Consider the following 27,147-nt stretch of genomic DNA (forward strand, 5'->3'; position numbering starts at 1 on the left):
AGCTCAGATTACATTTTCAATAACATAATTAATAACTATCTTTAATAATTATTAATCATTATCAATAGCCAAACTGCCAAAACGCATCATAAATGGTACCCCGTGGGCGGACTCACTCCATACATGGTACCTGGTTGATCCTTATGAGGTAAGAAAGTTCTACAAAATTCTCCTGGGACTTGGTATTTTTATTTTGACAGTCACCGTAGTAACAATCTAACTTGGTGGTCCATCCACTAGAGTGTCAGTGTTCTACCCATTGTTAATGTTTAGAGCGGCTTGTTCTCTGCTCCAGGTGTGGGTTGGTTTTCATTACAAAAACAAACAGCGCCAACTAGTGGCACAACTGTTTCTGCCGTTTCTGTGGAAACACGTCGTTTTCAGAACGTTCAGAAACTAAAATGTGAAAACGGCGTGTAGCCGGAGCCTTGAAATCCTTCTTCCTGCTACTGGGCTGTTTATTGAACGACATCGATGTGAGTTAAACTTTGTTGGAAGTAAAAAATGTGAGAAGAGTTTTTCAGAACTTTGCTGATCCGCAGGCTCGGAGTCGTTCACTTCTGGCTTCAGTTCTCCAGCTCGCTGCACATTAACAAACAGCCCGGGGTCTCCGGGGTCTCCGGGGTTAAGCTGTGTGAGCAGCGGTGGGCGCTGTGCCCTGGGTCCTGCCTGGCAGGCTGCGTCTATCGCACCGAGGGGCCTGTTTCTGCATGTAGCAGAGTCCAGGGCTGCAGCTGTTTGTGAGGTGAAATCCCCGAACGGTATCTGTCGGTTCTGTTTCGTTCGGCTCAGATAAAACAAAGTGAACTTTCAAGTGGGCCTGCGAGTTCTGGGTACCCGCTGATCCAGGCGCGCTGGGAGTTCTCCACTTCACGTCTCAGCAGCGTTGTGTTGATCCGCTCAGCATCGATGCTGCCTAACATCAGCCCAACCGACACGCCACACCTCACATTGCCACTAAAATCAGAACCAACTGACGCATCAGGCGGTCTGCATGTGGACGCACACGCTTCTAAACACCCGGACAGATCAATGTGCGAAGATGAGACAATCACCTCACTTCAACAAAGAAACGTCCCCGAGTCAGCAGGAAGCAGCGTTACTGACGATACACGCGCGTGTGTACCTGCTCTGATCACACGCGTCCATATCGTCTGATTCTATCACTCACAAACTGGAGGCAGTGTGTTTCTGTAAATATCCACAGATTGTGTATCGATCAGCGTTTCCACATCGGAGAACAGCTCTACTGAACGCCGTCAAGTATCGTCCAATCAGATCCCATCCAGGAGGCAGACTGAACAACATGGCGGCAGCAGCAGACAGACGCAGACGGGCGCAGACGGACGCAGACGGACGCAGACGGGCGCAGACGGACGCAGACGGACGCAGTTATCAAATGTCAGTTCGAAATCATGAAAATGTTTCCGCTCCACTTCCTGTTGATGAGTTTCTCATCAGTCCCGCGTCACAAACCAAAAACAAGCATGCGGACGGACTCGGTCGGACCTGACGTTTCGCTTTGACGACGGAGAAAATCATCTTCCGAAACATCCGCCCTGATCCAGGTCCCGTCACCATGACAACGCCGTTTCACGTAACCACCGTTTTTGTCCGATCACGAGCGGCGTTTCAGGAGCCTGGAAACGGGTTCCATAGTGGAGATACATTAAAACGTTGCCTCGGCTTTGACGTGTGGACGGACAAGTGACTTATTGGCTGATGATGATGATGTCATCGCCCCACTTCTCGACCTATAACCCCCTTCGACCCTCTCCGTGACATCACTTAACAACAACATGGCGGACTACCTGTCCTCCAGGCGGAGCTGCAGGAGCTGCTGATGCTCGTCGCTTTAATAAGGTCACATAGTGGATTTTTCCAAAGCGAGGATTTCTTCTTCTCTGGTTTTGGTGTATTTCTGTGGCAGTGTTACAGCGCCACCCAAAGGCCTGATGTATGTACTGCATTACTTTGATTAGGTTTCACGGTGTCATTTGGTTGGGATGTTTTTCAAGAACATCAGGGAGAAAAAAGATGGTTTTGGCTCATGAGGACGGAGACGCAGTCTGAAAAACTGTGAAACAGTCAGGATCTCACACACACACACACACACACACACACACACACACACACACACACACACACACACACACACACACACACACACACACACACACACACACACACACACACACACACACACACACACACACACACACACACACACACACACACAGAGAGAGAAACAAACTGCCAACAGAAAAAGCAGAACTCAGTGAATCATCTTCAGAAAGTCTGGATCAGGTGAGACACCCACACACACCTCCTCCACAAGGTCTGTGTGTGTGTGTGTGTGTGTGTGTGTGTGTGTGTGTGTGTGTGTGTGTGTGTGTGTGTGTGTGTGTGTGTGTGTGTGTGTGTGTGTGTGTGTGTGTGTGTGTGGTTTGAAGAGATGAGACGGTCTGGACCTCCATGTGGGGCCAGAAAACTAAAAAGCAGACAATCAGATCACTGGAGGAACCAGGACAAGGTCCAGACCCCCTGAGACCCCCTGCAGAGGGTCTGGGACGTCGGGTGGAGACCCTGTTCTGGTTTCAGTGACTGTCCATGTGAAGAGGCTGCTTCTTCATCCTGATTGAGCTGCATCTCCTTCATGTAGATATCTTCAGCCCTATGTGCAGCCTGTCTCCTCCGAGCCTCCACTCCGAGCCTCCACTCCGAGCCTCCACTCCGAGCCTCCACTCCGAGCCTCCACTCGGGCCTCCACCTGGCCTCCACCTGGTTTCCACCCGCGGCCCAGTGGGGCTGGACCTCCGCCAAGCCGCTGGGAGTTTCAGGGTTTTCTGCTGCAGACTGGTGACGGCGAATTGGAGCAGAAAACACTGAAACTGGTTGCACACGGTGAACTCCACATCCACCTTCCACTCTGCTCACATCCACCTTCCACTCTGCTCACATCCACCCTCCACTCTGGTCACATCCACCCTCCCCTCTGGTCACATCCACCTTCCACTCTGCTCACATCCACCCTCCCCTCTGGTCACATCCACCCTCCCCTCTGGTCACATCCACCTTCCACTCTGGTCACATCCACCCTCCACTCTGGTCACATCCACCTTCCACTCTGGTCACATCCACCCTCCCCTCTGGTCACATCCACCTTCCACTCTGCTCACATCCACCCTCCCCTCTGGTCACATCCAACCTCCCCTCTGGTCACATCCAACCTCCACTCTACTCACATCCACCCTCCCCTCTAGTCACATCCACCCTCCCCTCTGGTCACATCCACCCTCCCCTCTAGTCACATCCAACCTCCCCTCTGGTCACATCCACCCTCCCCTCTAGTCACATCCACCCTCCCCTCTGGTCACATCCACCCTCCCCTCTGGTCACATCCACCTTCCCCTCTAGTCACATCCACCCTCCCCTCTGGTCACATCCACCCTCCACTCTACTCACATCCACCCTCCCCTCTAGTCACATCCACCCTCCACTCTACTCACATCCACCCTCCCCTCTAGTCACATCCACCCTCCCCTCTAGTCACATCCACCCTCCACTCTACTCACATCCACCCTCCCCTCTAGTCACATCCACCCTCCCCTCTAGTCACATCCACCCTCCCCTCTGGTCACTCTGTTTAGAGCTCAGCCGTCTGTAACAGCGGCCGATCTATATCATCTGACGGCGGCGCTCCAACTGGCGGCAGCGTCTCGGCCTGACATACGCTCGTCACCTAATTAACACCACAATAACAAGCATGGCTGGAAGTGGCTCCGCGGAGCATCGCGACGGTGCCAGAACGCTGATGGAACCGTTTCTCCGTCAGCCTGACAACACAGAGCCAGCCTCCAGTCAACAGGAAGAAAACAATCAATATGAAGTAAAGAGCAGGTTAACCTGCATCGAGCCACATTTCTTCACTTCCGATCCGATCCCGATACCCACATCTGGATATCTGCAGATACCGATACTATCCCGATACCAGAGCTCTGTTTGCTTTAATATTATTATTATCATTATTGTTGATTTTATATGAGGCTGTAATAGAGCTGGGCGATATGGCCTCAAATCAATATCACCATATATTGAGCAGTTCACCTCGATAACGATAAATGCACGATAACTACTCCACTGCGCCAAAGAATGTTTGGCCACTAGATGTGTCAGTTATATTGATAGTATGACGCCTCTGGACTTATTTATTGCCACTTTAAAGGACTGTAAAACTTCACTGTCTGAAAAAAATGTCTAAAATACATATTAAGTGCTTTTAGTTATTAATATTTATTGAAGAGCTGGTAAGTACAGATTACTTGAAATGAGAATGACTGAATACATTTAAAAGTATAAAATAACTTAAATTTCCTGCAAACACAAAGTATTAAAAATACAATCTCTAAATCCTAAATATGGATGTTACAAAGAGCTGACTGGAAAATGGCCACAGTCATGTTGTCAAGAGACCAGCGCATGAGCTAATGAGCAGTGGGGAGGCGGGTATGTACTGCTACTGAAAACACAGGATTTCTCCACAGTTATATGAAAAAAAGCCGATCTAACCGAATTCCTGTGAAAAAAGTTCCATGTTTTGTGAGTAAAATGAGTTTTCACGTGGAGCCGCGGCGGACAGAGGGTCGCTATGCGTCGCTCTGCCGGCGATGGAGGCGCGGATTGCCGCAGCGGGCGTGACTCTGCCCGCAGATTAGAAGTACGGATGAATTGAGGATGAAAGAGGAGTTACTTCCATCGCTTCTCAAGCCGTTATCTGCTCCATAATGTTTATCGTCTGAAATACTCAGTCCGTGAATAAAAGCTTATTTCCTGATATGTCGGCCATTTTCTTTTTTCGATTGGCCGGTCGTGATTCAGCAAGGGAGGGGGGAGCATAGAGCGACACTGAAGATAAAGATCTACGTATTTAGAACGCATAGAAACTGTGATTGATCATTAATCGTGCACAAATTAATAAAAAAAAAGTTTTTTAACGGCTCCAACCGCTCACCGAGCGCCGCCGACAACGTCACGTTTAGTTTTCATCATAAATCTGGTTTTACTGGGCCGATCAACACGATTTAAAGACTGGCGTGAAGCTTAGAATGCGCTCTGACCTGATCTGGTGAACGTGAGTGTCAGCGCGGAAGCCCGGTCCAGCTACATCATGGTGAACGAGGCATGTGAAACGTACGCTGCACGCCGTATGTGGTGCCACAAGGGTTTTTAAACTGAATATACCGAAATGGGCAAAATGACGTCTCTCTACAGTAAAGTATGAAATGTACGCATGTTTGCATGTCCGCTCCCAAAACGCAACCTGAGGTTAGTATAACATCAGAAATGAAGCAGTACAAACTATTTTTTGTTCCATTCGGACAATGTGGGGGTCTGCGTGACGTCATCATCTCGCTCTCATGCTTTAGCAAGGCAGCAGCAGCAGCAGTGCTTCCAGCTCGAACACAGCACCAACGACTGGGACTATTTTCACAGAGTTTTGAGTGGAGTAGGACGCAGCTTCACGGAGGCGTGAATCGACTGCCGAGCTGAGGCGTTCAGGCGTCCACAGTGAAGACAGTGCATCGGAGGGAGAAACGAGCTTCACAAACATCGAAAAATGTTTACAAACTGTTGAATTTAAGGCTGAAGATTCTCCGCCTCGTCTTCATGAAGCAACTCTCCTCGGCAGAAAGTCAAACGACGCCAACGTCTCCACGTTTCAGATTTGAGGACCGGAGACACTTTAACCAGTTACCACCTCAGTGGATTTCTTCATTTCTCATCCACAGTGGCGAGCCAAAACATTAAAACCAACCAGGCAAGTACTCACCGGGCTTTCTCGGAGGGGCGAGGCTTTCCTGAGGCTCCACCTCCTCATCCAAACAGGGTCCGTCTGATTTGTGGCTCCCGTTTCAGTGCTTCTGGGACCGCTGGGGCAGATCTGTGAAGAGGGGGGGGGGGATTAAATCACCAATCAGAGCCAGTGGAGACATGTGCAGGTGAGAAAGATCGTGTGCGTGAGTGCGTGCGTGAGTGCGTGCGTGCGTGCGTCTGAAATAGCAGTTTGAACCCCTTCAGGGCCTTTAAAAAAAAGAAAAGAAAAGAAAGAAAATAAACTGCACCACAACTTGCACAAAACCAAGCAGCAGTTACCGTGGCAACATGTGCCAAAACGGAGAGAGGGGGAGGACGACGGCGACAAAAAGCGAAAGGAAGAAAAGGAAGCACAAGAAGCCTGAAATACCAAAAGAGTGACGCAGCACGGCGACTAAATCCAGCCAATCAGAGGGCAGCAGCTGATGATGTCATCAGTGGCTTTGTGTAAGTTAAAGTGAGCAGACGGCTCACAGACGATAGCAGCTTCAACTCTTCACGTTGAAAAATCTTCTCCCGTCGCAACACGTTAGCATGCTACTTCTGATTAGCGCCAATGTATAAATAAACGCAGCTCAAAACGTACGAATAACTAGCATCCAGTCACTGGTGAATTTTTTAAAAAGAAATCTTCAAAAACATTCAAACCGAAAAACAAGTAAAGAACTGCTTTCTGGAAAGAACAAAGTAAAGCTCAGCTCCACGTCTCCACCTTTCACTGCTCCTCAGATTCCATCACATTCTTACGACGCTTCACATTTAAAAGGAAAGCGTGAGACGTCTGAGAAGCGTTTCACTTCCAGGGACCGTGAAAACGAACGTGACGCGGCTGAACGGAGCAAAAGGGTCAAAAGGTCGTCGAAGGTTCAGACGAGTGAATGTAGCTGCTGAATAAGCCGCTCGCGCTATCTGACATGCTAACACTGTATCTGACATGCTAACACTGTATCTGACATGCTAACACTGTATCTGACATGCTAACACTGTATCTGACATGCTAACAAGCTATCTGACATGCTAACACTGTATCTAACATGCTAACAAGCTATCTGACAAGCTTACACTGTATCTGACATGCTAACACTGTATCTGACATGCTAACAAGCTATCTGACATGCTAACACTGTATCTAACATGCTAACAAGCTATCTGACAAGCTTACACTGTATCTGACATGCTAACAAGCTATCTGACATGCTAACACTGTATCTGACATGCTAACAAGCTATCTGACATGCTAACACTGTATCTGACATGCTAACAAGCTATCTGACATGCTAACACTGTATCTGACATGCTAACAAGCTATCTGACTTGCTAACACTGTATCTAACATGCTAACACTGTATCTGACATGCTAACACTGTATCTGACATGCTAACAAGCTATCTGACTTGCTAACACTGTATCTAACATGCTAACAAGCTATCTGACATGCTAACACTGTATCTGACATGCTAACACTGTATCTGACATGCTAACAAGCTATCTGACTTGCTAACACTGTATCTGACATGCTAACACTGTATCTGACATGCTAACAAGCTATCTGACTTGCTAACACTGTATCTGACATGCTAACAAGCTATCTGACATGCTAACACTGTATCTGACATGCTAACAAGCTATCGGACAGCACAGACACCTGCAGACGTCTGAAGACTCTGAAGGGTCTGTGAACACGTCACATAAACAAGCTGCTACAAGAGCATCATAGAAGAAAATTGTTTTGGACAATCTGAACTGTGTAAAAAAAGTGCTCCGGTGTCTTTTTCTTCATTTTGCTTTTTGCACTCCGGTTTCCGAGAGGTGTGAAACAACTGGCCGAGACGGGGGGGGCATGCACTCCCGCGCTCCGACCCGAGATCCGCAACTTGAATAAGCGCTTCATACTCGATCGTATTTACCAACATTCCTGGACACAACTTCAAAACAATCTTCTCCCAACCGAGCTTTTACTTTGAAAAGAATACTGGATGCGCATGCGTAACTGACTCAAACGACCCGGGGAAACTCCGTAAAAAGAAATCCAGTGCATCACTAATGGAGCAGCAAAGAGCAAGAGTCTGGTGAAAGAGAGGAATAAAAGAGAGAGAGAGAGAGAGAGAGAGAGAGAGAGAGAGAGAGAGAGAGAGAGAGAGAGAGAGAGAGAGAGAGAGAGCAACAGAAGGGAAACAATGGCTGCTGCTACATCCACAAGACAGCAGCTGTGTTCTCTTTTTATTTGGAAAAGTATTGAAAAGTATCGAAAGTATCAAAATACATGGTGGTATCGGTATCGATAACAAAATTCATGACAACATCACTGTAGATCAAATAATACATTTGTAAAATCTGGTTCAAACCTCCCGAGGACATCGGTCTGGAGGTCAGAGTGGAAAGTTTGAAAAAGATTAAGACTTCGAACGGAGCCAGCAGAACAGGACCAGCAGGACCAGCAGGACCAGCAGGACCAGCAGGACCAGCAGGACCAGCACAATAACCAGAAACAGGAGGACCAAGACAACAACTTCGAGAGAAGTACCGTATATTTATTTAGAGCTGTAATCTCCGAGCTCTGTGACGACCTCAAACGCATCGCGGGAGGAATCACCAGCAGTGTGTGTGTGTGTGTCAGTGAAACATGTCCAGTGATTGTATTTCACTGTAATGAAATTACTTTAACCCTTCGCTGACCTGATTTATTGATTCTGTCAAACTGCTCACAGACAGACAGAGATTTTGTGTTTGACGTTATAGATATATATTTAAGGTTTTGAATCAGATCCTGATGTTCATGTTTCCAGGTGATCAGCTCAGTGAGACGGAGAGGAAGCAGGAGACCCCCCCGCCCTCTTCCTCCTCCATACATGCCTCCCTGTGTCGTCCTGGTTTCACTCGGTTGCATCAGACAACCCCACCCCCAACCCCCCCCCCCCCCTCTGCTGTCACCACATGATGTATATTTATGTAGGTGAGACGCTTCCTTCGTCCTCAGACTGATGGAGGATGTGACCTCCATCTTGTCTCGTCTCGCCTCGTCTCGTCTCCAAACCTCCAGAAGATGCTGAGTTGGCAGATCAGCAGATCTGTATGAGTAAAATATGGAAATGAGACAAAGTGTTGTCATAATGAGACTGGTGGTTCTCCTAATCACTTAGACCGGGTCAGGTCAGTTCTGGTCTCAGTTAAATATTAGCACTTTATGGTTTTTAGGGGAAAAAAAATTTCTCAACATCGTCTTTGTTCTACTATATTGTTTTTATTGTTATGTTTGTAACCTTGTACGGTTTTATATGGGACAACGGTTGATTACCAGCTTTGTGCTCAATTCAGCATAATTACAGTGACCTGGTGAAGAAATGGCTGCACGTTAATATGACCTGTCCCATTCCAATAAACAAATAAATGACATGAAATGAAAGTCGGTCAATAGAAAACCGTGAGAACAACAGCGATCGCGAAATACGTCGGACAGTCGGTCATCACTGATAAAAAATACCCTCGGTCCGGTTAATATCCTCTTAAAGCGGGTCTCATGTCTAAATTTTTCATTTATCACTCTGAAAAAGCCAAGAATCGCCTCCCGGGCTTTTCAAATCGATGGGCGCCGCCATTTTGAATGGTGGCGTCACATCACAGGACTCGGCGGTGATTTCCGGTTACTGTGTGGTGATCCGTGCGTTCTGCCGTTTTTCCAAACAACTTGAGTCATTTGATGTTGGACGGTGGCGGTGAGGGCTTTTATCAAATCCAGAAGAACATCAAATGTATTTTATAGAACTAAAAATCAGTATCATTCATAGACATCTTTAATATTTGTTTTTTAATTTGTATATTCATGCAGTGTTCTTTTCTGTTTCTGGAATTTTCTTGGTTCTTTTTTCACATTATGGTGTCAGAGTCATTTGTGAATTATAGTCAGATAAGTTGTTTACTGCTGAAGTATTTAGCATTTATTGTATTTACATTGTGTTCACATTATGTTTCGCATATGTTTGTGATATTAATAAACTTTATATTACCATAAACCTGTCTTGTTCTTCATAGTTTTGCAAATAAACAATAACTTGGGGACTAGTTAAATATTTTCATCAAACTTCACTTCGGTCCAGTAAAATGGGCTTCGGTCCAGTATAAACTGTATGATTACAGGACCAGCGTCCAGTAAAGAATTTTGGCATTTCGCGATCCCAGAAACAATCATCCAGATTATAGAGCATCTTCCTCCTCTCATGCCTCGTTCACACTGCAGGGAAATGTGACCCAATTGTGATGTTCTGCTCACAGTGACTCACATCCGACCTGTTTTCCTGCCGCGTTTAAAGCTCCCATCCCGATCTTTTCACACCAGACCCCGGCCTTGTTCATACGTGGTACCAATGTGGATATCCGTCTACACGCGACCTGCTTCGTCATTGATGTGTGACCGACGTTACGGATCAGAGCCGGAGGAATGCTTTCTCTGTCCCCTCATTCTTCTTCTTCCCCTCCTCGTATTGCCGAGACGCCGTCTTTATCGGCTCGCATTTAAAAACCACTTGAAAACGGATCTACAAGCTGACCTGTATTGCCAGACAAAATAGTCTTACCTTTAACTTTGTTATAATAGTTTAAGGGTTTTCACATGATTCCTACACAGGCTGAGATTTGGGCTGGTTTTTATTGAGGTGTGTGTGGTTTTAAAATGTTTTGGGGCTGAAAACAGTGAGTAACCCCCCCCCGGTACTGACTGGCATCCCATGAGTAGATAGCGCGCTTGTCGTGACTTATCGTCGTTTTCTGCGCATGCGCTCTGAGCTCCAAACCCGTCCGGTCCGATCACGTTCAGACGGCAGCGTTTGAAATGTAATGAGAATGATCACGCCCAAAAAAATTGGACTCCAGCAAAAAATCTGAATGTGCATCAGGACCTGCAGTGTGAACGTCGCCTAACATCCAGATTATAGCTTAGTTAGTATTGGTATGACAGGGATTTAACCAAGTAACTAGTTACTTTTTCCAAGCAGTAACTATGTACCTCCACTTCAACTGTGGCAACTCTGGAGCTGCAGAAATGAAAAAAGGCTGGTGTGTGTGTGTGTGTGTGTGTGTGTGTGTGTGTGTGTGTGTGTGTGTGTGTGTGTGTGTGTGTGTGTGTGTGTGTGTGTGTGTGATAAAAGAAGCAGATGTGTGAATGTGAAGGAAGTGTAAATAAATGCAGCAGCAGAATTCATGTGTAAAAATCACACGTTCACCAGATGAATGAATCATTAAATGTTTCGATTCAGCACCAAAAGCTCCTCCGTCGGCTTTCAAACACACGATTTAAAGAGCTGGGACACAGTGTACTAGCGCATTTATCTGGAGGGAGGGGGGGGTTAAACCCCCTCAGATTAGCAGCAATGACAAGCTTCAAACTCACTAATGAGCCAACGAGTCTTATTAGTCACCAAAAGGCAATTAATAAGACAGCAAAGGTAAAGGAAACATGCTGGGGGGGAGGTTCCTCGTAGTACTGGGGGGGGTGGCCACTGTACATGTATCTGCTCCTCCATTGTGTGGTCCTCCTCCTTGACACCACTTGACTAACCCCCCCCCACCCCACCCCCCCCTCCAGGCAGGAAAGACAAACCAGCTGTGGAGCTTAGCCGAGTTCCTCCATTGACCAGGAATTATGCAGCAGGAAATTCAAATAAGATGCAAATGAGCAGAGGAGCTCAGACCAAGTGCAACAATCCCCCCCACCCCCACCCCATCACCCCCACCCCATCACCCCCACCCCGCCACCCCAACCCCGCCGGACTTCCTACATTGTTCATATTATCAACACCCTCTAGGGGATTTATTTCAGTGATGACTCATCATTATTCCAACGCAATAAAACCAAGCTGTGGCTTCCAGGTAACCTGATCTCGTTCTGAGATTTTTCCGTTTGTCTCTTTCGCGCGGCGCTAGCGCTCCATCTGGGCCCGGTTGTTCGAAGCTCGGTTATCTTTTAACCGGCCGTTAAATACATTTAACCGACTGTTAACTTTAACAGCACTGTTATCTCGTGGTTCACAAGTCGGTTAACTTTAACCGAGTGTCACCTTGACGTTAAAGTTTTTCTTTGTGGCGGTCTCGGTGTACGTGATGACATTGGCACTGGAAATGATTACAATCTTAACATAAACTCAATTTTGATTAAACATTCTGGTGCAAAATACAATGAAATATCAAAACCAAACTAGTATAAATCCTTTGAAACCTCCTGGCTTGGTGGGACCAGATTGGAGCCTCTTGGTGGGTTCTGGCCCACGGGCCTTATGTCCTCTGCTGTTAACTGAAAGTGAAACTTAAGTACGCGTGACGTCAAACTCGTCCTCCACCCTGTGCGCCAGGCTCCGACCCTCGGCGGGGATTGTCGGGATCGTTACATCCCGTTACATTGCATCACCCGCGGCCTGAATATTCCAATATTCTGGTCCAAGCCCAAGTATTTGGGCCGTTTCAGTGTCGCTCAGCTAGAAATTTAGCAGGAGAACCAGTCCGTTGTCCTCGTCAGGCAGGTTGTCCTCATTAAGGTGTGTTAACAGTTAAATATGTTTCAGTGCACAGTGACGTGTCCAGTACGGCACGTCACTCTTACCAGGTCCGCTCCTCACAGGTTCTACTGTACCGCCTCCGCCTCGCTCCGTTCACCTGGCGCCGCAGGCTGAGGTTCTGCTTTTAAACTCTATTTCGGTCAGCCAGCGTTGATGAAGCTCAGAAGGTGAAGTAAACGGCTCCGCAACATGGCGAGTGGCGCATAAACCGCGCAACACAACGAATCGATAATGAAATTCGTTGCCAACACAAATGGCTACTAGCTACTTCCCTAGCCTGCTCGCTGGCTGCAAACTGTGGAATGGATTCCCTGACTTGTTACTCCTCGTCTCATTGAGACTCGCCTCCCTTCAGGAAATCCAGTCCACAGTTTGCAGCCAGCGAGCAGAGCAGCAGCAGGGAAACACTGTGGAGTCATTTTAGTAACAGTGAAGCACAGACGAGGCTTCATGGATCAGAAATCTCGGCAGGTTAGATCGGAAATTTCTGATCTGTGAATTACGTCGGTATCGGAACCCGATCTCGGATCGGATCGGCACCATCCCTAAGAACCACGAGCCTGTTTGGCCAAGGCGGGCAGATGATTCACTGGCCCAAGCAAAGCCTTGACGAGCCCCGGACGTTCGGACAAGACTTAATGTTGTGCCCTGGTGACTAACGACTCATGAGCCCAACGACTCGTGACTAATGACTACTGACTCAAACAACTGTTAACTCAAACAACTGGTGACTAACGACTAGAGACTAAAGACTAAAGACTGGTGACTCAAACAGTCGTGACTCCAACAACTAGCGACTAAAGACTGCTGACTAAAGACTGCTGACTAACGACTGGTGACTGACGACTCGCGACTCTAACAAGTCGTGACTAACAACTGGTAATGACTGGTGGCTAATGACTCGTGACTCTAACGACTGGTGACACAAACAACTGGTGATTAATGACTAGTGTCTAACGACTAGTGACTAATGACTGGTGACTCAAACAAGTCGTGACTCCAATGCTGGTGAATAAAGACTGGTGACTAACAACTGGTGACTGACGACTCGTGGCTCAAACAACTGGTAATGACTGGTGACTAACGACTCGTGACTCTAATGACTGGTGACTCAAACAGCTGGCGACTCAAACAACTGGTGAATACCGACTGGTAACTCACATGACTCATGACTATGGACTCATGGCTCATGACTCATGTGAACGACTTGTGACTCGAACGACTTGTGACTCGAACGGCTCCTGACTAACAACTTGCAACTAATGACTTGTGACTCTCACGACTCGTGACATTAGCGTTTTGTTTAACGTTAGCGGAGTCCGGCCGGTCGCCGTCTGAGGAGATAGTGAATCGATCAATCCTTTATATCCTGTGAGGTTTGGAATTCTGCTTGTATTGATTCTTCAGACTGAACCGCCACCCGACCACAGGGAGTCTATGACCTTTGACCCCATCCTGTCTCGACAGCAGCTGGTACTGTAAAGACTTCCCTTTTCCTCCTCCTCGCACTGTGTTCGTCCCGGTTTCCACGCCGCGGACACAGAAAGCTGAGTGTGTTGGAGCTTCAACACACACACACACACACACACACACACACACACACACACACACACACACACACACACACACACACACACACACACACACACACACTGGATGAGCAGCCAATGAGGACAAAGGAAAGGTGGCCGGCCTACAGCGGCCAAGCCAATGAGAGGAGGCAGGTGGGAGGGGCGGAGCTGGGGGTGTGTGTGGGCTGTGTGTTTGCCTGGAAGCGGCAGTGACATTCCTCCGGTCCGGCCCGGTGGTGGGTTCAAGATGTGAAGCAGGGAACGGTGGGAAACGGAGAGGAGCGGCACCGCTGGCAGGGACATTGCATTAGAAACCCTGTTGGGGGGGGGGGGGGGGGGGGGGGGGGGGGCACAGGAACATGCAGGTCTGCAGACTGTTACTAAGTCATGCTAAGGCCAGTTAGCCATGCTAAGTCTGGTTAGCTGCTACCACTGCTACCGAGCCATGGTAAGGCCGGTTTAGCCATGCTAACGCTGGTTAGCTGCTAGCAGTGCTACTCTGACAGCTTCTATCAGCACCAAGAACCTTTCAAATGAAAACATGCCAGTTTCCATGGAAATTGCAGAAAAACTTGAAAACGTAGTTTTAAATGTTGGGTCACTAGTTGGTGCCGTTAGTTTTTGTAACGAAACCACACACATGCGGCAGAGAACAATTCTAAACATCAACAATGGGGGTACACAGACATTCTAGTGCACGGACAACCCAGTTAGATTGTTATTACAGTGACTGTCTGTGTCTTTATGGTTAGTTTGTGTATTTTTATCCTCTAATGTTTTTCCGTTTGTCTTTTTTTTTCTGTTCACATCTCCGTGGTCACGTTTGTCTCCTTGTAGGAATCTTTTGCTTTTGTCTTGTGATCTTTTCGATGCTCAGACACTTCTTCACTCTAAACTTCACACTAAAGTCCTTTTTTTCTGCTTCTCACGTCGACTTTGAGGACTAAACGTTGTCCTGCTGCATGAACTGGAGCCGTGGTACACCTCCACCTGTCCGTGGTCATAATGTCCTGGCTGATTGGTGTGTTTCGTTACTGGAAGACCGGGGAAGCATCAGTGGAGGGCTGTGATTGGTTGATTTGTAGCCAGTGTATGTTTGAAGAGGAAACTGGCTAAAATGATGTTGTTCAGTACAAACAGAGTCAAACAGCCTCTCACACAGTTCAATATTGACTCGAGCGCCGGCCGACTCCCACAGAGCTGCAGACCTGTGATTTCCAGTCTGACTGCAGCGACTCTTCACCTCCACCAGTAAATGAAGCGCCACGCCGCTCAGACTAAACATCTGCAAACAGCTGTAATCTGACCAACCGCCGAGCCGTCAAATTCCTGAGACACAGCGAGGAGGGGTTGAGGACACGGCGAGGATGAGGTGAAGACACAGTGAGGACGAGGCTAAGACACAGTGAGGACACAGCAAGGACACCACCCGCCGGGTGCTCCTCCAACCTCCAGGAGGTGCTGATGGGGCAGAACATTGTTTTACAGCCTGACGCTTGAGTTCAAAGGGAATGAATCCTGGTTCATCGGGTCCCTTCACATCAGTGCGAGGGCCAATACGAGTCTTCACTCCGAAACAAACTGTCCTTCACCTCACACATCAGCATCCTCACCCTCACCATTCAGACACTTTGTCTTCTTTTGTCTTCAAACATCCTGAAAAAAGTGACCCAGGAAATGTCATCCAAAACGGCGGGAGAAAGTTTTATTCTCCACCTGAACGTTGACTGAGATTCCCAGTCACATAAAATAAGGTTTGCTCATTATTCTCCGAGACGGAGGCACAGAACCACATCTGCTCCAAAACGGACAAAAACTATAAAGGACTCGTTTTAGATTTTTTTTTGACATTTTAGATTAAGAAGCTGCCAAAGGCATTTTTACGAGTTCCTACTGACAGAAACTCGGGTAACATTGTTCTATTTCATTTGTTCTTTCCACAGAAACATGGCGCCTGATGGATTCAGTCGATACTCATTTTCAATCAATTCTGTATTTTTACTTCTTGGTGGTTGTCACTACTTGTTTCAACGTTTAAGGTAGCTAATGCTAATAGTGAGTAACAGATAGTAGCTAATGCTAATAGTGAGTAACAGATAATAACTAATGCTAAAGCTAATAGTGAGTGACAGACAGTAGCTAATATGAAAGCTAATAGTGAGTAACAGAGACAATAGCTAATGCTAAAGCTAATAGTGAGTGACAGACAGCAGCTAATACGAAAGCTAATAGTGAGTAACAGATAACTAATGCTAAAGCTAATAGTGAGTGACAGACAGTAGCTAATATGAAAGCTAATAGTGAGTAACAGATAATAACTAATGCTAAAGCTAATAGTTAGTGACAGACAGCAGCTAATATGAAAGCTAATAGTGAGTAACAGATAACTAATGCTAAAGCTAATAGTGAGTGACAGACAGTAGCTAATATGAAAGCTAATAGTGAGTAACAGAGACAATAGCTAATGCTCATACTAACGCCACCTTTAGATTCAGTGAAAAGGACAAATGAAGAGACAAAGTGAAGCTAATGCTACAGCTAACGGTGGGTTTCTGACCATGACCAACCGCTAATGCTAATGCTAATAGTGAGTAACAGCGACTGTAGCAAATACTAATTCTAATAGTGAGTACCACAGACAGTAGCCAATGTTAATGAGTAACAGAGACAGCAGAGAATGCTAATGCGAAAGCCAACAGTGAGTAATAGACACAGTAGCTAATGCTAATGCCACCTTTAGATTCAGTGAACATGACAAACGAAGAGACGAGCTGATGCTAATGCTGCAGGTAACAGTGGGTTTATGACCATGAGCTACAGCTAACGCTCATGCTAATGGTGCGTAACAGAGAGAGACGTTAGCGAATGCTAAAGCAAGGAGTAGGTTCTGTGATCGTGACAGAGATAGCGACACATGCTAACGTAGGAGCTAACAATGCGTTTGTGATGAGGACAGAAAAAAGCTAATGCTAAAGAAAGCAGTGTGTTCAGTCATGCAAATGCTGAAGCTAAAAAGTAAAGTCTGTAACAGTGCAGGAAGATGAAAACGACTCAGACTTTATAAAACCTGCCTGGCTCATAGTTGATGATAATCAATCTATTCGTTGGAGTGAAAAAAGTGATATTTGAATTTTTCCGTAACACCCCTACAGTTCAGTTCCTGTGTAAAAGAACAAAAATGCCTTTAGACTCGTTCAAGTCTCAATTATTGGCTTCCAGAATCCAGATTACTGCGACAATGAGTGAAATTCACCTCCTATGTCTTTAATTAAAAAGAGGCAGGAAGTGAACAATGCTGCGGCTTAGCAGCAGTTTAACTGGAGGTGCACTCTATAATTTGGTTTGTGATGCAAATTAGAGACTTGTGCTGAGCTGGAATCGACGCCACCAGCAGCCAAACTGGCGGGGTTTGGTTACATCTGGTACGTTTTGCTCTACGCCGGTGCCTCTGGCACGTTGGCTGCTTGAAAACACCAAACACTGAAATTGATTTGGCTGGAAAGAGCAAGGAGTGGCAGCAGAACTCGCTAGAAACACACAAGTTCATTTCCAGCCGGAGCGATGACTTGGCCTCAGACGCAAGAGGAAAAGGCCTAAAAATAGTCGGCGTGGTTCACGCCTTGTCTACACTTCACCAAAACCTGGAATCTTCTACCACATGAGAAGGGAAAGCAGGAAGCCGAGCAGCCGCAGTGACTGTGTGGCTCCTCTGTACACAGCTGGAAACATGGCGGCTCCTCCTGAGGGTTGCTCAGTGTAGAGCGTCCAGTCAACCGCCACAGGCCAACCTCAGTCTTCCTGTTGATACGTGCTGAAGTATCGTTAGTTGAGCATCACGTTCAGCTTGTTCACGGCGAAGCTTGTCTGTCTGCTCGAACGTCTGTGTTCTCCTATTGCTGATGTTTTGAGCCGATTGTTCTCTGCTGCATGTGTGTGTGGTTTCATTACATAAGGAACCAACAGCACCAACTAGTGGACTAAGATAAAAACTACATCGTTTTACCGATTTCTGACGTTTCCATGGAAACAGACATCATTTTCAAAATGTTGCTGTAGAAACATGAAACTTTTCGGACAAAAACACAAAAACTATGCGTCTTCTTTTGAAACGTTGAGTTATTATCTCAGTGACAGAAATTATTGTTCTATTTTATATTTTTGTATTTTAAAATAGATTTTCATTTGTATTATCATTGTTTCTCATTTTCATAATTTATAATTATGAAATATTCATAATTCCTCATATAGATATATATATATATATATATCACTTTTTTGCCCCCGATACCGATCCGATTTTTCAGAATTGAGTATCGGCCGATACCGATACTTTCCCGATCCGATACTCACATTACTATTGCAAAGTTACTCAATTGTCTATTTTTGGAGCAACTAAGATGTCTGAAGCTAAAAGCACTATTGGCAGAAGCTTTGTTTAGATAGAAATTATTGTAAAACCCACTTACTGAATCAAGATTCTTCTCTTTCTCTTTAGTTGTTGTTGTAAACTGACAAAAAAACGATCTTTTTCCTCCCTGGCCTTCTCCCAAAAAACCATCCACACCTCACTATGAACACGGCTCAACACGAGGCTTCAGGGCATGTAGTACACATGCTGTGACTCACCAAACACAATAAAAACAGAAGAAGACAGACCACATAGAAATTTAGAAGTAGACTTCTACACATAAACACATAAACCACTATATATAACTCTAGTTTTATAGGTCTATGGCCCCGCTCCGCCTGCTTCTAGCTTCTGCAGCTCGACCGGAGCTTCTAGTCCCTGATTGTTCTGGTTATTAGGGGACGTTGCGGACCGCGTTTTTTTTTTTGTTTTTTTTTTAGATCGGCGGGGTGATCGGCTGGATTTGCTGATCCCCGATCACTCACAAATCACTAATATCGGCCCCGATCCGATATCTACCGATCGGATCGGGACATCCCTATTATATATATATATATTAGTGCTGTCAAAAATAACGCATCATTAAATGAATTGATTTGAAACGTTTAATTAGAAAAAAATGTTTACGGAATTAACGCAGTTTTGTTTACTTCAGGGTTTTTTTTTAACTCCCTTACCAGAGCAGCAGCATGTGCTCTGGGCACTCTGTGACTCCAGAGCAGCACAATACTGAGTGGAATAATATTAAGGCAGAAAGTTTCACTTTAAAAAGCGACCTGATTCATTGACAAAGTCATTAGCTTTACTTTGAAAAGCCGAATTTAACGACCACAGAAGTAATTCTGCAGCAAAACAGCAGGTTGCCATGTTGGCTGACCAGCAGCCAGCAAACTGGAGGAAATACTGGTAAAATATTCATTTATCTTCTTTCTCTCTTTCCCTGGCTCTCCTGTACACTGTGTGTGTGTGTGTGTGTGTGTGTGTGTGTGTGTGTGTGTGTGTGTGTGTGTGTGTGTGTGTGTGTGTGTGTGTGTGTGTGTGTGTGTGTGTGTGTGTGTGTGTGTGTGTGTGTGTGTGTGTGTGTGTGTGTGTGTGTGTGTATTACACTATATTATTACCACTTTGTTTCTAGAAATATTAAAATTCTCAAAGTGGTGGACCTGCACTCTAAGAAAACCAAGACTTATATTAGATGTTTATTAATTAATGTATGTATGTTTTTATTATTTTGCTGATCTTGTAGAGAAACAGTTTCATGCAAAGCTAAAAGGACGTTATAAAAATAGTCATTGAATTTAAATATAGTCTAATATAATGTGTGTTGATTCGACATTAATTCCGTAGTTTTCCCTGAATAAAGATCCATTACAAGCTTCAGTCTTCAGTAGAAAAAAAATGCAATTAATTGCATTTAATTACAGAAAATTGCGCAAAATAGTGAATTTTTTTAATCGATTGACAACACTAATATATATATATAGATATAGATGTTTTTTTCAATTGTTTTTTTCAATCACAAGTTACTCATTCCACCTGTACAAACTGAGTTTGCTTGAAAGCAAGTTGATCTACAGATTCTGGCCCCTCTGTTACTGTCCAATCCTACCTTTTTATTGCTATTACCAATAATATCACCATCATCACCACCATCATCCTTGTCGTGGAGGATTCATTACTAATTCCCAGCAATTTAGGCTGAAAGTCGCCTGGGAAATAAAAAGGGGGTTGTGGTGCATTACAGCGTGCCAGTTGGCCTCCTCCAACCTGGCAACCAAGATGCAGCAAACTGAGAATAAATGAAAAGCGTGCGGCGGCCGGATGACGGCGGTGTCCCACAGGTAATCTGAGCCTGCCAACACTGGATGAAGATTAACTTTGCTGCTTGTTTATCAGGTAATAAAAGGCCAAGTATTTGTGGTTCAATTAGAAAAAAAAATTGGGCCATCTCGGCGGGTTCTGGCTCCAGTTCTGGCCCCGGTTCTGGCTCCGGTTCTGGCTCCGGTTCTCCTGCATGTTCACACTGAATCTCCACCAAACGCAGGTTTGATATGACATATGAGAGGCTGAGTAAACGCTTGTCTTAAAGCCGAGTGTTGGTGATGGCACGACGCCACCTGGGTAATCAGTGTGGTAATTATCCAAGGACTCGCCGTACTTACCCCTCAAACACCCCAGGGCAGTTAGAGGGAACACGGCGTTCACTGTGTGGCTTTATGTCTTTATTCTGGGACTGTGTGCACGTCTGGATGATATACAGGTCAAAGTTCTCTCCTCTAACTGATACTGGACGCTTCAGACTGTCGGGGCAAACTGATCACTTTATTAATCCGCTGCACAGCTGCAGAGCAGCCGGCAAGAAACTTCTGCATTTAATCTGACAACATCTGGAAAACCACAAAAAGATTTGACTGATTAAATTTGGCTGCAGGAAACCAACAACTTCCCTTCAAACTGGAGCACCAGCGAGCGCTCTGCGGTCACGTTTTAAAGTCTGAACACTTAGCAGCACAGTAATGAGATTACCCTGGATTATCCAGTAACTGTCCATAAACTACCCTGTAGCAGAACGGCCAGTACAACCACCAGTACCACCAGCATTACGACCAGTACAACCACCAGTACCACCAGCATTACGGCCACCAGTACAACCACCAGTACCACCAGTACAACCACCAGTACCACCAGTCCCACCAGCATTACGGCTACCAGTACAACCACCAGTAAGAACAGTACAACCACCAGTACCACCAGTACAACCACCAGTACCACCAGCATTACGGCCACCAGTACAACCAGTACAACCACCAGTACCACCAGCATTACGGCCACCAGTACAACCACCAGTATGACCAGTACAACCACCAGCATGACCAGTACAACCACCAGTACCACCAGCATTACGGCCACCAGTACAACCACCAGTATGACCAGTACAACCACCAGTATGACCAGTACAACCACCAGTACCACCAGCATTACGGCCACCAGTACAACCACCAGTATGACCAGTACAACCACCAGTACAACCAGTACAACCACCAGTACAACCACCAGTACGACCAGTACAACCACCAGTACGACCAGTACAACCACCAGTATGACCAGTACAACCACCAGTACCACCAGCATTACGGCCACCAGTACAACCACCAGTATGACCAGTACAACCACCAGTACAACCACCAGTACAACCACCAGTACGACCAGTACAACCACCAGTATGACCAGTACAACCACCAGTACGACCATCAATGCCGCCCAGTCGCTGCACGCCGTGCGGCCCGGTCGCCGCCCGGTCGCCGCCCGCCCTGCAGCCTCCAGGTGTTGAGGTGAGGAAACATATGAATATCAATGAGGACGCCGATGAAAAGCAGCGGCGGTGCGCAGCAAGGTGTTTGTGGATAAATGAAGGTTTAAATTAACAAAGCTGACACGCAGAGGAGGAGCTTCCCCCACAAACCCACAGTTCAGAGGCAAGCGGGTGGGGAGCTCATCGAGCACATTCTTTTTTTTATTATCTTGGGTGTGATGAGCCGTCGTCAGTGCTGCTGGTCACTCATGTGTTGAGTAATTGAGGAACACACTCACACTGCAGGCTTTAATGAGAAAATAAGCATTCTTTGCTCTCCGCATGAATAAAAATGACTTCTTGGAGATTTGAGAAAAAAGGAAATCTAAATAATCTGAGCAGCGGTAACAAACACAGTGTCTGGTTTTTGAAGTGTTTTGCAGGAAAAATGAGAGAAAAAAGGAAAACAGTGACACCTACTTGGAGCGGATGATTGATGGCAGAAAACAGAAACAAACGTTTTTAAAGGCTGTTCAGTAAATTATGTCAAAATGACAAACCAGCAGGTTTTCACAGAGCGGCTGCATCTACTGGAGATTATTGTCTGACTGTGAAAACAGACGGGAGGCGATACGCCTCATTTTAATGATACAGCACCACAACACCTGAACACACCGCGGTGCAGACTGGACACACACTGAATCACAGGCTCATCACGGCCAATCAACCCTGGCAAACTGAGAGTTTTCACTTATAAATAGAAAAAAACACAGTGGTGAGATTTATTTCTTAAATTAAAGCAAAATTGTAGATGAAGTATCTAAAAGGAACTGACGGTACCTCACTTGTGTCCACTGGGCTGTGGAAGAAAATATCACAATATTAAAATTAAAAAAAGATTAAAAAAATAAATGTTTCGAATCAAATTTGGGAATAAATCTCTGAAACAAGGACAAAATGTTCAGATTGCTGCGGAACGCTGCAGAAAAATCTTAAACCGTTTTCAGCTGTTTTTAACGACTCCATCACCTGTACGGGTGGAGGACATGAGCGGCCAGAGTCGACTGCTTGGTTCCATTTGTTGTAATAAAGCACCAACACAAAACTAAAGCCACGGTTCCACCACGCAGTCCGTGCCGGAGCGAGAGGTTACGGTATGGCAAAGCGCACAAAAGCCCAACTCTGTCACGCGGTCCCACCACAGAAAGGACGGCTTGAATGTAGGCCGGGTTGTGAACAACGCGGGGACGCGTCAGGCAAAGAACACGGGAGCCGTTGGCGGCCGCCGCCTTCACCCGGCTGCAACTCCGCGGCCGTCCGAGTGGTTCTCTGTGACGGCGCACAAACTTTCTCATTGTGAACAGCAGCGTCCAGCTCCTGCTGAACCTCCTCCTCCGGTTACTGAGAGGAGCGTCTGCACCTCGTTGAAACGCCGCGGTGCTGTGGAGCGCCGACGTTTCGATAACCCCAGTCAGCAAAACAAACAGCGAGCACAAAGCGGCGTATGTAAACAACAGGAGGGTGTACGGTCGATGAAATATTTGAATATTACTGGCAAGTCCAGAGTGACGATCGTCACTGACCAATCAACAGACGGCTGCGTTGTCGCTCCTCCTCACAGACCCGTTCCTCAGTACTAGGTACCTCAACGGAGGGGTAACGGTCGTAGCCGGTGGTTACTTGTTTTTCTCTACCATCCACAACTTTTTCAGTGGGACGACGCGAAAACCCCGTCGCGCCCTGCCTCGGCACAAAAAGTACAGTGGGACTGCGGCTAAAGTCCAGTCCTTGGAGGATCTGTGATTCCTGAGTGTCTTTGTTAGAAGGTTTCATCTGAAAGGGAAACTTTTTCTCAAAAATTGAAAAATGCTGCAGGTTCCAGTCGACTGTTCTGATTGGTCATTCAACCGTCGCTCACGTCTCGGTTTATAAACAAGCCTGAAAACGTAGAAAGTTGGTCCGGGTGGGACAGCAGGTGAGAGCTGCTGATTGGCTGTTTGACCATAGCATCACTTTCACGGTCACACTACTGTAATTATTCAGTAGCTACAACAGATCCAGTCACTAAACAGACTGTCACGACCCGATGATGAAGCCAAACAGTGAACGTTAACGTGTTACTTCACCGTGAAGCTTCAGACGACCTGGTGACACCACATGACCCCCCCCCCCCCCCGCGGTGCTTCAGATCAACGTTAAACCAACAGTTCTGACGGCTCTTCGGGAGAACCAACCGCTCATGAGCAGACGATTGTTTGTACACGTTGAAACGTCACTCAGCTTCCTGCAGTCAAGCGGATTTATTTTCATGTCACATTAATATTAATTACTTTACGGAGCACGTCGATGACAAGCACAGCAGACCCGGCTCCATTTATTTCATCTACGAGACCAATTTGCATTCCCCCTGGTTTCTGTCACTGAGTTGAGTCTGATTGGAGGCCTGCATACAGTACATGTGGTGGAACGTGTCGTTTTATTTGGACTTAAAGTGAGAAATCATCGGCTCTGCTTCTTCCGCTTTGACCCGTGCTTCGTTTCCAGTGCTGATATTTCTGGACGGCATCAGCTTTTTGGTGCCAACTATTCAATATCCACGAATTCAGGCCTCCTCCTGCCAAAAAACCTCAAACAATTACAAGTATTCAGTGTTTCCCCTGGTTATTATTGGCAGAGTGGAAAAGCCTCTGAAGCGGCACGCAGACCGCAGGACACTCCAACTTTATTAGGCTTTCTTCAGGAAACAACAATATTCAGGGTGAATATCTCACATTAGGACGAACTGCTGGAGGAACTATACAGGCAAGATACTGTTAAAAGTACTCAAATACACCAGACCAACCTCTCAAGAGAGCCATTAAACAACAATATAAAGTTGTGTTTATATTGGTCAATATAAAGAACTGCGTTGAGAAAAGGACGTCATCACGGACTTCTGGTTCTGTCCTAGAGACCTGGTTGAAATGGTCAAGGACAGAATCAGACTGGTCAGGAGGGCTGGCCTGTGACGGTTCCTATGACGACCGTTATGGTTCTCGTGATGGTGCCGATGTGGGTTGGTTGGTTGGTTGGTTGGTTGGTTGGTTAACAATATAATTCAAACGCTTGTCAATGGATTTTGATAAACACTGGCAGGCTGATGGATGATGAAGTGGTTTAATATTCACAGAGATCTGAATGATTGCTGCTCAGCAGTTCTCCGAGTGTTGAGTGTTGTTTCTGTTGTTGCTGCTCCACCTGTGGCCGGTACTACGAAGCTGGACTTTCTCTTATCGAGATAACTTCAAGGATTAACCCTGGGTTTTCTTTCCTACGACGCTCGCTCACTTCTCACCGGGATAAATCACCCCGGTAACTGACGCTGAAAGTCTTAACCTGTTCCAGAGCAGGTTACGTTCTTGATAAGCGGTCAGAGCTCCGCCTCCTGACCAATCAGATCCCTCGGAAAATGACCCGCCCATTCTGAAATGATGGTGATTGGTGGGCAGGTTGAGCTGAAGCGGAGAGGAAATGAGAAATTAATTGAGAGATCCTTTTGACATTACAAAATAAATCCTGGTCACCGAGGCTTTGTAGGATGATTTTGTTCTTGACTTGTTCCAGGTCTGTTTTGCTCCACGAGGGTCGTGTCATTGCAGTGATGAATTCATATCCCAACACCAAACACACTCACACAAGAGAAACTCAAAACAACTGGATGGAAAATCTAAACTAAAAGAAGATCAGTGAGGAAGTTCAGCCCGACACGTTTCTGCTGTAATAAAGTGAAACTGAGTGATCGCAGTGCCGTCGGTTTATAACGCTGATAAATTAATATCATATAATCTCACCAAGTCAGCATTAACAAGTCGGGAATGTTCTGGCATTGGCTGCAGCAGCGGTGTTGCTTTTCGCTGCTGGATGTGTTTTAATGCTTCATTTACTCCGAAGCAGGTTATCAAGTCGCTGGTTCAACCTAGACCTACGTGTGCATGCTCACATGAAAGGGGCGGAGTTTTCAGCGTCTGACCAATCACACACACACGGAGAAATCCAGCAGGGGAGTTTACAGATTACTGATGTAGCGATTATTCACAGAGAAAATGAAGAATGATGGCGCTACATCTCCATAAATCAACCCAGGAAACAGAGAAGTCCTGGATATGTTGATCACGGTTCGCAGTACAGGCCTCTGGAGACACAGGAGGCATTCAGGTATGCTGGGAAAAGGAAAACACACCGTACTATGGTCCATCTGTAGAGAAAGAAAGCCGACAGTTCCTTCCAACCGTGGCTCAGAAGAATAAATACTTTTTTCCCATGGCGTTGAGAATACGTCTTGATTGAATTAAAACAGTATGAACGCGCCACATGGTTTGACTCTTTAGTTACAAAATGTTCTTCAATGGCAAATTTAGAAAAATTACAACCAGACATGAGCAAGAGAATCGAACAATGGTGAGTGAAACCTTGTGTTGAATTTGAATCTGATCCTCTGAGGCAAAAAGATGAAGGATCGAATGAAGTCACTGGACCATCGATATTCAGATGAAGGACAGCAGGATCCCTTCAACGTGATGGAAAACTTCAGGGACGTTGCAACTCAGCAGACATGAGAACCTTCCCTCAGAAACGCTTATAGTTTGTGGTACTAGGGAGTCTAAACGAATGTTTGCGTCTTTTGTGTTTGCCGGAGGAACCAGAGTGACAGCTTCGGGTTTATTGGCTCATTTAAAGACGCATAGTTGTTTTTACCTGAGGCTGTTTTCACGCCAGTAACACCTGTAACACCGTGTTCCCGCTGAAGCACGCAACTGCCCATCAAACTATTCTGATTAACAACTCGGCCAGTGGGAACCGGCTCCGTCACCACAGCCAGCCATTCATCGCGTGTGTGCGTGTGTGCGCGTGTGTGTGTGTGTGTGTGTGTGTGTGTGTGTGTGTGTGTGTGTGTGTGTGTGTGTGTGTGTGTGTGTGTGTGTGTGTGTGTGTGTGTGTGTGTGTGTGCGTGTGTGTGTTAGTTTTAGCTCTGTAGTTCCTGGTGAACCAACCCTTTTTAATAACCGTCCAGATGTGACCTGATGTTTGAGCTCAGTAATGAGAAGAACCACAAAACATCAGCGCTTCATGAGGTGAGAACCATGAGGACCATGAAGAACATGAGAAAGAGGAGCAAGGTCTCCACTAGAGGTGACACAGAAGCAAACCGACAACCTCCCGGATGACAGCGTGTTTTTTACTGAGGTTCCTTCAGGCTTCCTCTGTTCTTTCGAGTTCCAACAGCTGCCAGTCAAACCCCAGGAGAAATGAAGAAACCCCATCAGGGCGTCAGTCTATATAACGATGCAACGTTAACAATGAGGAGTGTTCGGTATACCGGTACTGTATTGGTATCGCGGTACTGACGCCTTTAAAACGATACTATAATGGGCCCGGCTGGTGCCGGTATCTTTGTTTCTGTTTTTTAACGTCGCCGCCGCG

At 46.2% G+C, this 27,147-nt stretch overlaps 1 protein-coding gene across 1 annotated transcript in view; it reads right to left on the reverse strand.

Annotated features, from left to right (window-relative positions):
• The window catches only part of zhx2b (zinc fingers and homeoboxes 2b), an 86,476-nt gene that overhangs the window by 50,519 nt on the left and 8,810 nt on the right, over positions 1-27,147 (reverse strand). Inside the window, exon 2 of the mRNA XM_080484948.1 lies at positions 5,831-5,941. The gene's annotated coding sequence lies outside the window, so the exon portion shown is untranslated. The remainder of the gene's footprint in view (positions 1-5,830; positions 5,942-27,147) is intronic.

This window comes from Lipophrys pholis (assembly GCF_963383615.2).
Source record: "Lipophrys pholis genome assembly, chromosome: 17".
In the NCBI taxonomy this organism is placed as follows: domain Eukaryota; kingdom Metazoa; phylum Chordata; class Actinopteri; order Blenniiformes; family Blenniidae; genus Lipophrys; species Lipophrys pholis.